The 11,741-nt window shown below is 46.6% G+C and overlaps 2 long non-coding RNA genes across 2 annotated transcripts; one reads left to right on the forward strand and one right to left on the reverse strand.

The window, feature by feature from the left end:
• Positions 1-365: 365 nt before the first annotated feature.
• LOC309649336 lies at positions 366-2,867 on the reverse strand. The gene is made up of 2 exons (XR_014257029.1): positions 2,180-2,867; positions 366-1,734 (listed from the first exon to the last, which is right to left on the reverse strand). It is a non-coding gene; the product is annotated as an uncharacterized lncRNA (long non-coding RNA).
• Positions 2,498-5,575, forward strand: LOC309649350. The gene is made up of 2 exons (XR_014257046.1): positions 2,498-2,583; positions 4,459-5,575. It is a non-coding gene; the product is annotated as an uncharacterized lncRNA (long non-coding RNA).
• The last annotated feature ends 6,166 nt before the right edge of the window (positions 5,576-11,741 follow it).

Consider the following 11,741-nt stretch of genomic DNA (forward strand, 5'->3'; position numbering starts at 1 on the left):
TCTTTAAACTACACCCACATCTCAAGACCATCTCCTGTGCGTGTCTAAGACCTTGTGGGATTTACCAGTCAAATGTAACACTCAACCCTCCAAACAGGCCAGATGTTCTCCCTGTCTCCCTATCCCAGATGACTCACGGCTTCCATGATCTTTAAGAGAGGTTCACAAGATGAAAGAAGTTTTCTTACCCCCAAAATACTCTGGATCTAGCACCCTCTCTAGCTTGAGGTTTTATACTCTCAGTGGGGTAAAGACGCAGACTATACTTGAGATTGAGGAAAAAACAGTGCCAGGAGTGACTTTCAGGTGAGGAAGAATTCAAATAGCAAAGTACACGGAATGAGGACGCAGAGAGGAGATGACAATTTGGGTATACTTATTTATTCTATTATACTGATGTGTGAACATCATAAGTGTACAACTCCGTGAACTGTTACAAAACAAAACAAGTGCCCACATGCAGATAAGAATTCATGTGCTTAGTGAGCTTTGAGGTCTTGGAGGAGGGTGATGGGATTAGCAAGAGTGGTGTGTCTGGGATGACTGGTGAGCCTGGGAGTCTTAAGGTGTTTGGGAACACTGACAGGCTTGGGGAGATTTACGAGCTTAGAGATTAAGACAACTAACCAACTGGGTGAGGTGTAGTGAAATGCAGGAGGCTCTTATTTATGTAGTTTCATTGACAGTGAGCAAGCAGAGAGGGCATCAGGAGCCGGTCACCAACAAGTGGATTGAACTCAATGTTTTCATGCAAATGGGGCTTCTTCGTGGGACAGGAATTCAGGAAAGCATCAACCCATATTTGTTTCGAGATCTATCTACAGCGTTCAAAGTACAGCAAAGTCAGTCCCCGTCTGCTCTCCATTACTGCAGTCTACCCCAATTCGAGAAGAGAAGGGAATCAAATATTTGAGAAAAGGAAACGAGTCTTGGTGAAGCCATGGAGCAGAGAGATGGAGACAGGTTGAGAGTGAGGGGGAAGGGAACGGGGAGAAAAAACAGAGACCAGATCACACGGAGAACAGCAACGGGATCAGAAAGTAGGAAGAGAGGGATCGGGGAACGTGGTAAAGGAGTTGGGAACAGGGACAGGCATTGGGGAGGAGGCAGGAGAGCAGGGTCAGTGAGTGCAGGCAGGGAAGAAGAAGAAAAAGCAGAGAACAAGGAACACGGAGAAGCAGTAGGGAACATGGAGGGAAAACAAGCTGCAGGGTCAGCTGCTTGTGATGCCGTTGCATCCCACCTGTTGTGTACCAGGAAACCTGGTTTTGCTCAAAACGCAGCACCATCCAGGAATCCGTATGGCAAATATTCTGACTCGGATAACCTGTTATACAGATAACTTTGAGGGAACACACGGTACAACATTAGAGCCAGAACAACGTGTCCAGATGGCTCCATAAAAGGACACGTTGTGGTTCACAGGGGTCAGTTCCAGAAGCTCAGAGGACGCTGATGCAGCTGAAGAATCCTCTAGGACTCCCCGTTCTGCAGCACAGTGGCCTGGAGACAACTCAGAGGGCAGAAGACCTTACGTGAGAGGTTCTGTGTGGCCAGGTCCGTGTCTGAGACCCAGCTACCAGGAATCGTGCAGGGCAAGGAGATTGGCGTGGGTCACGAAGCCCACATGAGGAAATCTCTGCTTGGGACTCCAGCCTCATGGCTGTTCTCACGCAGAATCAATGACGTAGCTAATTAGAAGACAGCAAATGTCCTCACGAAGCTTTTGGTCATCTACGAGGAGAAAACGAATAAAATGGGACAGAAGAGTTTCTGTGGGATGAAGGGCCAGAGTCTTGTTCTTTCAACAGGACCTGTTGGAGGCCTGAGACCCACCTGGCTCCCTCAGCTACAGGAGACTGGGGTGGGGGGCGGGGTGGGGGGTGAAGGGTTCTGGGGCTCAAGTAGGAGGAAACATTGAAGGATATACCTGCCTAACGTTGAACTCATGAAGTGTGTATTATCAGTAACCTTGCTGACATCACCACCAACACTACTATGTCAATAGAATGTGGATGACGCACAGATACTAGAGGCTTGCGACAAGTTTCCACAAGGCACAGCATCAAAGAGAATGGAGCCAGACCCCTAGGATGAAATCCAGGATGTTTTCTTCCCGACGTTTATCCCCCGGCCTTAGGTCAGGTGCCCCGGCTGTACGTCACCTGCCCAGCCTTACCTCAGGTTCCCGGCTTTATAGCTGGTGCCACAGCTTTATTTCACGTTCCCTCTTTATGTCTGGCCCTCGGGCTGAACGTCATGTGCCCAGCTTTTGTAACATAACTGGAACTAAATACAAGGGTCCCCAGACTTTACCTCAGTTTCCTGGCATTTACGTCACCTGACCCTGCTTTATGACACTTTACCCTGCTCTACGTCAGTTGACAATGCTTTACGGCACTACCAGGCTTTGTTTACATTAATTTCCCAGGCTTTACGTCACCGTACCGTTTTACGTCACTTGACAATGCTTTACGGCACTTCCAGGCTTTACATCAGCTGACTTTGCTTTACCTCACCTGACCCTGCTTTATGGCATTTCTCCTGCCTGGCGTGACCTCAGGTTTTCAGGCTTTTCGTCAGGTGATCTGGCTTTACCCGTTTTATCCTGGTTTAACTTTCCTAACCCTGCTTTTCGTCAAGAGCCTGGCTTTCTGTAACGTGCCCGGCCTTACATCAGGCCCTGTAACAGGGAAGAACTAATCTGGTTTCGTATTACATCTTTCTTTTATTTTAACTTTTGTTTTCTATTTTTACTACAAGATAATCACTAAAGGAATGTTGCCTATAGCTTAAAATATCCATAATGGCCTGTCTTCTCTGAGAACCCTGCCGCACCCCCAGCCCCATGCCTGAACGTTAAACTAAAATACCTTTGTTCAGCGCACAGGAAACATCCTGACCCAGCCCACCTGTGAATGGCTGCAGGCAGCAAGAAATTAACACACCCCCTCCGGGAGTCTGGATGAAGCCAGGAGATGTTTGCAACAACTCATGGCCTTTTTATTTTACCTCCTCACCTCCCCCTTTATGTGTTCTCTAAAAGAAACTAGCATCCAGACCCTAGTAAGATGCTTCTCTAGGACACTGGTCCGCCATTTACTCGGACTCCCGGCATTCCAAACAAAGTGGTCATTCCATGCCCCAACACCTTTGCTCCCGATTTACTGGCCTGTCACGCGTCAAGGAGAATGAGCTTGGACTCCATAACAAGCCTAGAACTAAGAAAGAGATGATATTCTATTGTAATAGTGTGTGGCCACAATATATGTTAGGATCAGAAGAGCGATGGCCCCAGAACAACTCACTCAATTATTATATGATCCTGCAGTTAGAATTGTTTTGTGAAAGAGCAAGGGAAGATGACAAGATGCTACACAGTGAAGCATTTAGACTATTACATCAGGAGGAAAAGGAGTCAGAGGGCTAACGCCTTATGGTGCATGGGTCTGAAAGGAAACCCAAGGGAAAATCTGTTCTACAAGAGGGAGAGAGAGGAAATGGGAGCGGGGACGTGTTATTTCAAAACTTACCCCGGAACTCTAGCCTATCCGCTTCCCCCACCGGCAGAGCCAACTGTACCAGCAGCTGTGCCGACCGTCCCCATGCGGCCAATATATTCACCCCTTTTACCGCCTCCTGTTTCCCCTACTTATGGGGATCAAGTAGAAGTTTCTATGTTAACCGCTGGGGCACAGAGACCTGGTTTGGTATCACCATTTAAAACCCAACAGGGCACTCAGTTTGGACCTGGAGCCACTTCCAGGGCTGGGAAATTTCCCTTGTGCTGATATCCCATAGGAGGCTTTAACGCAAATGGCCAACCAGCTAGGTTTCTATGGATGCAGAATCCATTCTCAACTTCATATTTGCTTAACTGGAAAGACCATAACCTTGCTTACCGAGAGGACCCCCTCTGCATGACTGAACTTTTTATTTCTGTCTTTGCCACTCACCATCCCACTTGGGCGGACATTCACACTCTTATGAATAGGATGCTTACTGGGGATGAAAGGAGGTTGTTGACAAGGCTAGAGACGAAGCACACCAGCTCCATCTAGCGGATCCAGGTGAAGCTCTAGAAGCAAATCTGGCAGTTCCTATTGCTGAGCCTAATTGGAATCCTAAAAATGGACGCATGCCACACCTAGAGCATTATATCAATAGAAAGTGTAGCGGGTCTTCAAAAGGGGGTACCTAGGCAAAAGAGCTTAAACAAAATTCAGGAGATAGAACAAAAACCCAATGAGAATCCATCAGAGTTTATAGAATTTATCAAGCTCATAGGCGCTACAGGGATGCAGATCCTGAGGCCCCTGAGAATATAAGGATGGCAAATATGACCTTCATTGGGCAAAGCGCCCCAGATGTAAGAAGAAAAGTACAAAAGTTAGATGGTGCATTTGGAATGGACCCTTCTCAATTGGTAGGTGTTGCTTTTAACGTGTTCAACAACAGGGAATGACGACAGAAGAAAGAAGATGCAAAACAGAACACCACTTTCCTGGCAGCAGCACTGGATTCCCAGAAGGTGAGTAACCCAAAGAGAGGTAAGCTACCACTGGGGAAAGAACGATACGCTTACTGTAAGGAGGAAGGGCACTAGAAAAAAGATTGCCCTAGGCTAAAGCATAGGAACAAAAACCATACAAGGAAGCAGGGAGGCTCTCTTGTATGGTACAAAGAGAGGAACGCTCATGGTAAATGAAGAGGTCCGGGGGCTCCCTTGGACTTGATGCATCAAATTCCAATCTCCCCACAGGAGTCCCGGGCAACTTTGACAGTGCAGAACAAGTTGATTGACTTTGTAATAGATATGGGTTCAACATATTCTGTGGTAAACACCAAGGTGGCACAGAAAACATCTCAATCCATCCTGGTCATGGGAGTCTCTGGAGAAGTACAAAATCGTTCGTTCTTACAACCTCTAGAATGTCAACTAGGGGACCTCACCCTGAAACACATTTTCTTATATATGCCAGAGTGTCCAATCCCTCTTTTGGGACAGGACCTCCTTTGTAAATTAAAAGCTCAAGTAACATTTTTGACAGAATAGCTTGACATCAAGGACCCACCAGAGCACGCTTTGAGCCTACAGATGGGGCTCATGGAAACCCCAGAAAAGGAGACACAGCTCTTTTCCCCCTGAAGTCTACGAAAAGGTAAGGCCAGAAGTGTAGGCTGACAGCACCCCAGGGAAAGCCAAAAATGCATGGCCAATATGAATCCCATTAAAAAGGAATGCTGGGGGGCTTCCCTGGTGGCGCAGTGGTTGAGAATCTGCCTGCCAATGCAGGGGACACGGGTTCGAGCCCTGGTCTGGGAGGATCCCACATGCCGCGGAGCAACTGGGCCCGTGAGCCACAACTGCTGAGCCTGCGCGTCTGGAGCCTGTGCCCCGCAACGGGAGGGGCCGCGTTAGTGAGAGGCCCGCGCACCGTGATGAAGAGTGGCCCCCGCTCGCCGCAACTAGAGAAAGCCCTCGCACGAAACGAAGACCCAACACAGCTAAAAATAAATAAATAAATAAATAAAAAGAGTAGCTATTAAATTAAAAAAAAAAAAAAAAAAAAAAGGAATGCTGGGACACCTAATCTAAAACAATACCCTCTGAGTCAAGAGGCCCAAAAGGGAATTCAGCCAATTCTCGAAAAGTTTTTGAAAACAGGACTGATTAAACCTTGCAAGTCCCTGAACAACACCCCTATTCTCCCGGTCAAAGCCAAACTCAGCAGAGTATTGCTTTGTCCAAGACTTGAGGCCTATTAATGAAACAGTCCACGATTTGCACCCTGTGGTACCTAATCCACACACTGTGCTCACAACTATTGCTGGAGAGTACGGCTGGTTCTCGGTTTGGGACTTGAAAGATGCTTTTTTCTGCATTCCTATTGCAGAAGAATCACAGCGGCTATTTGCTTTTACATGGCAGGACCCAGAAACACAGGTAGTCCAACAGGATTGTTGGATTGTCCTGCCTCAAGGACTTAAGAATTCCCCTACTGTAAGCTGCTCTTTGCAGGAAACTGCCCTCAGCAGGAAGCCCCTTTCCTTGTCACTTTAGCAAGGCTATATTGTAACTAACTTTTAAACCGGGCAGCCCCATGCTCTACTCATATCTGACCCAAGCACACCGTTCAAATCTTTTAATCAAACAATACCTTACCTAACTTTTCGGTTCTTTCCATAGATCAAAGCAGTAAGAATGAAGAATAAGTAATTAACAGATGACCAGATCTCTTCCCTAGCTTCCCTTTCAGTAATCTCTGGAACAAACTGTGTGACCAAACTGTGTGAACAAGATAATGTCTAGAGGAAGACCAGGAGGAGTCGACAAGCCTGCACACAGTGGGGGATGGCCACGACTCTGACCCCCATCTCAGTGATTAACTCAGATTACTTCTCTGTTTCCCTTTCAAATCTTTGATGGCTGAGCAGAATCTTTGGAGGTGGTTTTGGGCTGAGTCCACCATCTTCCCAGATTGCTGGCATTCTGATTAAAGGCACCTTTTCTTTCTACCGACATTTGTGAGTATTGATTTTGTGAGCGGCGAGCAGCAGGACCTGATTCATTCGGCGACGCTACTTTGTTTGGGGAAATGTTGGCTAGGGACCTCAGAAATGTAATATTGGCCGAAGGACTTTAACTCTAATATGTGGACAATTTGCTCATAGCAAGTCCTACATACGATAAATGTCTATAAAATACCATCAGAACCCTGAACTATTTGGCCAATTGTGGATATAAGGTCTCCCAGAAAGAGGCCCAGATATGTAAGCAAGTCACCTATCTGGGCTTTTTCCTCTCCCAAGGACAGCGGGATCTTTTGCCTGATAGAAAACAGGCAATTGCAGGCTTGGGAATACCCAAGACCCACAGGCAACTGAGAGGGTTCCTGGGAATGGCAGGGTTCTGTCGGATTTGGATCTCACAGGAAAACCCCTCTATGAGGCTTTTAAAGGGACATGATCTTGAGCCCCTTACTTGGACTGAAGAGTGCCAAACAGCCTTTGAAACAATAAAAACAAAGTTAGTCTCAGCCCCGACTTCGGGATTACCAGACTGAAAGAAACCTTTCAAATTGTATGTCCATGAAAGACAAGGCATAAGTCTTGGGGTGTTAATTCAAGCTCTGGGGAATATCCCTCCACCCACTGCCTACTTCTCAAAATAACTAGAAGAGACTGTTAAGGGATGACCACCTTGCCTTCAAGCTGTAGCCACTACATGTGACGACTTCAGGAAGCTGAGAAGTTTACCCTGGGGCAACCCACCACTGTGTATGTCCCTCGCCATGTCCTTTCTTTACTGGAACAAAAAGGGGGCTATTGGCTGAGTTCTGGGAGAATGGGAAAGTACCAAGCCATTCTCTTAGACAATTCCGATGTAAGACTTCAGGTCACTTCAGCCCTAAATCCAGCCACATTGCTCCCGATTGATGCTGCACAATCCCCAGAGCACGACTGCCTACACTTCATTGAGCTAGTGTACTCTAGCAGACCAGACTTAACGGACCAACCCTCAGCTCAGCCAGATATGGAACTGTTCACCAATGGAAGCAGCTGCATGGACCAAGGTAGCCGACACGCTGGGTATGTGGTGGTAAACCTTAAAAAGATTGTTGAAGCAAAAGCCCTGCCCCCCAGGGAGCTCAGCTCAGAAAGCGGAAATCATTGCACTGACAAGAGCCCTACTCCCACTGAAGGCAAGGGAGTAAATATATACACAGACTCTTTGCTATGTGTTCTCCGTGGTGCATGCTCACGGGGCAATCTGGAAGGAAAAGGGGCTCCTCACTTCGAACAATAAAGACATAAAACATACTTCTGAAATCCTGTCACTATTGATAGAGACAGAGTAAAGGGACAAAGTAGGTAATTAAATAGTTAATCCCACTAGGGTACTGTAGGTAAAGAAAAAGGGGTGGGAGACTCCTGTAAGTTAATGATCACTCCAGAAAGCAGGTTTGCTTAACCACAAAACCAAGCAGGCTTGCTTAGCAATAAAACCATGGAACAGAAGCATGAGAAATGCCCCAAAACAATAAAACAATGGTGGCATGAGACCCATATCCTGCCCAGTGAGCTCAGTAAGTTAATGACACCTAGGACATGCTCTCTGCACACATAAAAAACAATAATTTATGGAAAGGTGACATTTCAAAGTGAAAGACCCTCAGACCCATTGTACTGAGAGCTGAAATCATTTTTCCACAGTGCCATGACAGTCCTGGCTTGACCATGTAGGGACAACAAAACTCCCCTGCCCAACCTGGAGGATGACCTGATAATGGAACCGTGACGTCTACTCAAGAATGAGGAAGAAGGTGGTCTTCTCCCCCTCCCCACTTTTCCTCTGATTATAAAACTGTAGCCCACTAAGTTCTCAGGGTCCAGCACCCTCTCACCCACCCACTTGTAAGCCTCACAAGTGTCCTATTCTAATAAATCACTTCTTATCTCTTTGCCTCTTGCTTAATTCTTTCTGTGCTGAGACATAAAGAACCGGAGCTCCTTGGAGCCCCCCAAAATGCCACCTAGTGGTTTCACTGTTAGAAGCAGTCCATAAGCTCTCCCAATTGGCCATAACGCACTGCCCAGGCCACCAAAAGGGTGAAACTCATATAATAGAGGGCAACTGGTTAGCTGACCAAGCTGCAAAGAAGGTAACAATCAAGCCATGAAAGGATCACTTCTCCCACAGACTGACTTGTCAAAATACCAGGCAGTGTTTTCAGAAAAGGACAAGGAGAGGGCCGAAGAGTGGGGTTTCACTCTTGACCACACATCACCTGGCTGGAAATGTAGTGCACAAGGAATTGTTTTGATTCTCGAGATACTCCTGGACACTGTGCTGTAGCACATTCATAATAGTACCCATCACGGGAGAGATGCCACCTTACGATGGATTCAAAAGTATATAATGGGGCCTAACCTACAAAAAACCATCCAGTGAGTCACTTAGAATCGCATGATTTGGGCTAAAAATAATCCAAAGGCTGCTGTCAGGCAGAGGAACCTGCCCCACTGAGGACAGGCAAATAAACTTAACTCAAATGCCTTGAGCTGCAGGAAATTTCAGATATCTGCTAGTGTTTGTGGACACTTTTTCAGGATGGGTGGACGCATAACCCACCAGGACAGGAAAAGTCTCTGAAGTGGTTCAAGCCCTCCTTAAGGAAATTATCCCCGGGTTTGGACTGCCTAACACCCTTCAAAGTGATAACAGGATATGCTTTTGTCTCTAGCATAATCCAACAAATAGACGTCTAAAGCACAACAAATTAATGGGCAGTTACATTCATCCTGGGACCACAATCAACAGGAAAAAAATGAGAAAATGAATCATACATTAAAAAGAAGCATTGCTAAAGTAGGTCAAGAGAATCATTTAACTGGGGATGAGGCTCTGCCAACTGCCCTGCTATGGATCAGAGGCTCCCAGAAGCAGGCTTAAATTAAGCCCCTTTGAAATATTTTATGGTAGGCCATTCCAGGTGTCTACCTGGACCAGGGAATCTGTAAATGCTCTGAAAGACCTAGCTGTTGCTAATTAGGTTAAAACTTTGGGCACTATACTGACCTCTCTTCATGAGTTTGCCTCCAACAGGTCTGCCTATCCAACTGAAGTAGCCTTACATCCTTTCTGACCCAGAGTCTGAGTCTTCCTTAAAACCTGAAGAGAACAAGGGCCTGAAGCTCAGCTGACTGCAAGGTGGACAGGACCACGTATGGTATTACTTACCATGCACTCATCTGTCAAGTTAGCTGGAGAAAAGCCACGGATTTATCACACTCGGATTAAAGCAGCACCACTGTCATCAGAAAATGGCCCAACTCCTGAAAGGCCTAGAGAGCAATGGGTTTGTGAACCCTTAGAAGACTTAAGTTTGCTCTTCAAAAAAGATAAATATTGAGATTGCAATTTCATTATAGCTGGAGAAGGGTGGGTCAACCTACTTGTTTAATCTTGTTCAACTGAACAACACAGCAATCTAGTGTAATTATGACACAGTCGGAAAGTCAAAATTAATAGATATGTATAGAAACTGGAACCAAAACCCCCAAGTCCAATTACAAATTAGACAACAGAAGGACTGAGGGATTTCATCGGGTTCAAATAATTGAGAATTGTCCTATCTACCAAAGATTCTAAGGACTATTCTTAGACTAGAATAGAATATTCTTATCAGCCCAAGGGTGATCAATTCCATTCTACAATCACCCACATCACCCCTATTTAGCAGGAAGTAGCCGGGGGGGGGGGGGGGTCATTGCCCCTTTTCCCATAAGATTGTGGAATGGCCATTGACAGTGGGGAATTGTAATAGGGAATAACAAATCTGACTCCATATTAGATCTGTTTCTTTTACTTTAACCTTTGATTTCTGTTGCTTTTGTTACAAGTTAATCACTAAAAGGATGTTGCCTATAGCATGAAGCATACATAATGGCCCGTCTCAGGTAACCCTGCCCCCTCTGCCTGAATGTTAAACTAAAAATACCTTTTTTCAGCTCACAGGGAAACATCCTGACCCAAGCCACCTGTGAATGACTGCAGGAAAGAAGAAATTAACATATCCCCTCCTTGAGTCTGGTGAAACCAGAAGATATTTGCAAAACGTATGGGCATTTTACTTTACCTCTTCACTTACTCCCTCTCCGTTCTATGAAAGAAACTAGCATCCAGGGCTTCCCTGGTGACGCAGTGGTTAAGAATCCGCCTGCCAATGCAGGGGACACGGGTTCAAGCCCTGGTCTGGGAAGATCCCACATGCCGCGGAGCAACTAAGCCCGTGCGCCACAACTACTGAGCCTGCGCTTTAGAGCCCGCGAGCCACAACTACTGAGCCCGCACGCCTAGAGCCCATGCTCCGCCACAAGAGAAGCCACTGCAATGAGAAGCCCAAGCACCGCAAGGTAGAGTAGCCCCCGCTCGCCACAACTAGAGAAAGCCCGCCCGCGCGCAGCAACAAAGACCCAACTCAGCCAAAAATAAATAAATTTTAAAAAAAGGAAGAAACTAGCATCCAGACCCCTTGCAAGACGGTTCTCTAGGACCCTAGTCTGCCATCTTCTCAGACTCCCAGCTTTCCAAATAAAGTTGTTATTCCTTGCCCCAACACCTCCTCTCTTGATTTATTAGCCTGTCATGCGGCGAGCAGAACGAGCTTGGACTCGGTAACAATGAGAGTCCACTTCTCCTAAGATTCCTCAACGTAAATGGGAATCCTGTGGGCAGTGGAGCTCGGGGTTCCAACTAGGCTGGTCCTCAGGGGCTTTGCCTCATTGAGCTCCATTCGGCTGACCAAAGGGGAAAGAGTGGGAAGCCAGAGATCAAGCGAGAGCAAAGTGAGAGTGACACAGAGGAAAAGAGAGATAGGGAGATACTGGAGGAGAGAAAACTGAAGAACGACTAAGAAAGACAAAGACCTGGAGAAAAAGACATAAAAAGAGCTGAAGGCATAAGGAAGGAGGGCACACAGACACACGGAGACATAAACATCGGAAGAGAGACAGAGATGCAGACGCAAAGAGACATCCAGACACAGAGAGAGAAAGAGGCTCAGAGACAAGGAGTCGCAGGCAGAGACATTCAGAGCAAAGAAGGAGAATCCAGAGCAGGCCTGTCCACATCTGCGCTCACCCTCACACTAAATTTGTCGGCTAGGACCGCCTGATGCAGCCCAGGAAAAGAAGATCGGACCATCCGGACCGCGCACTCCTCTAAGCTAGCTTAG

This window comes from Balaenoptera physalus (assembly GCF_965194825.1).
Source record: "Balaenoptera physalus genome assembly, chromosome: 19".
Taxonomy (NCBI): Eukaryota; Metazoa; Chordata; class Mammalia; order Artiodactyla; family Balaenopteridae; genus Balaenoptera; species Balaenoptera physalus.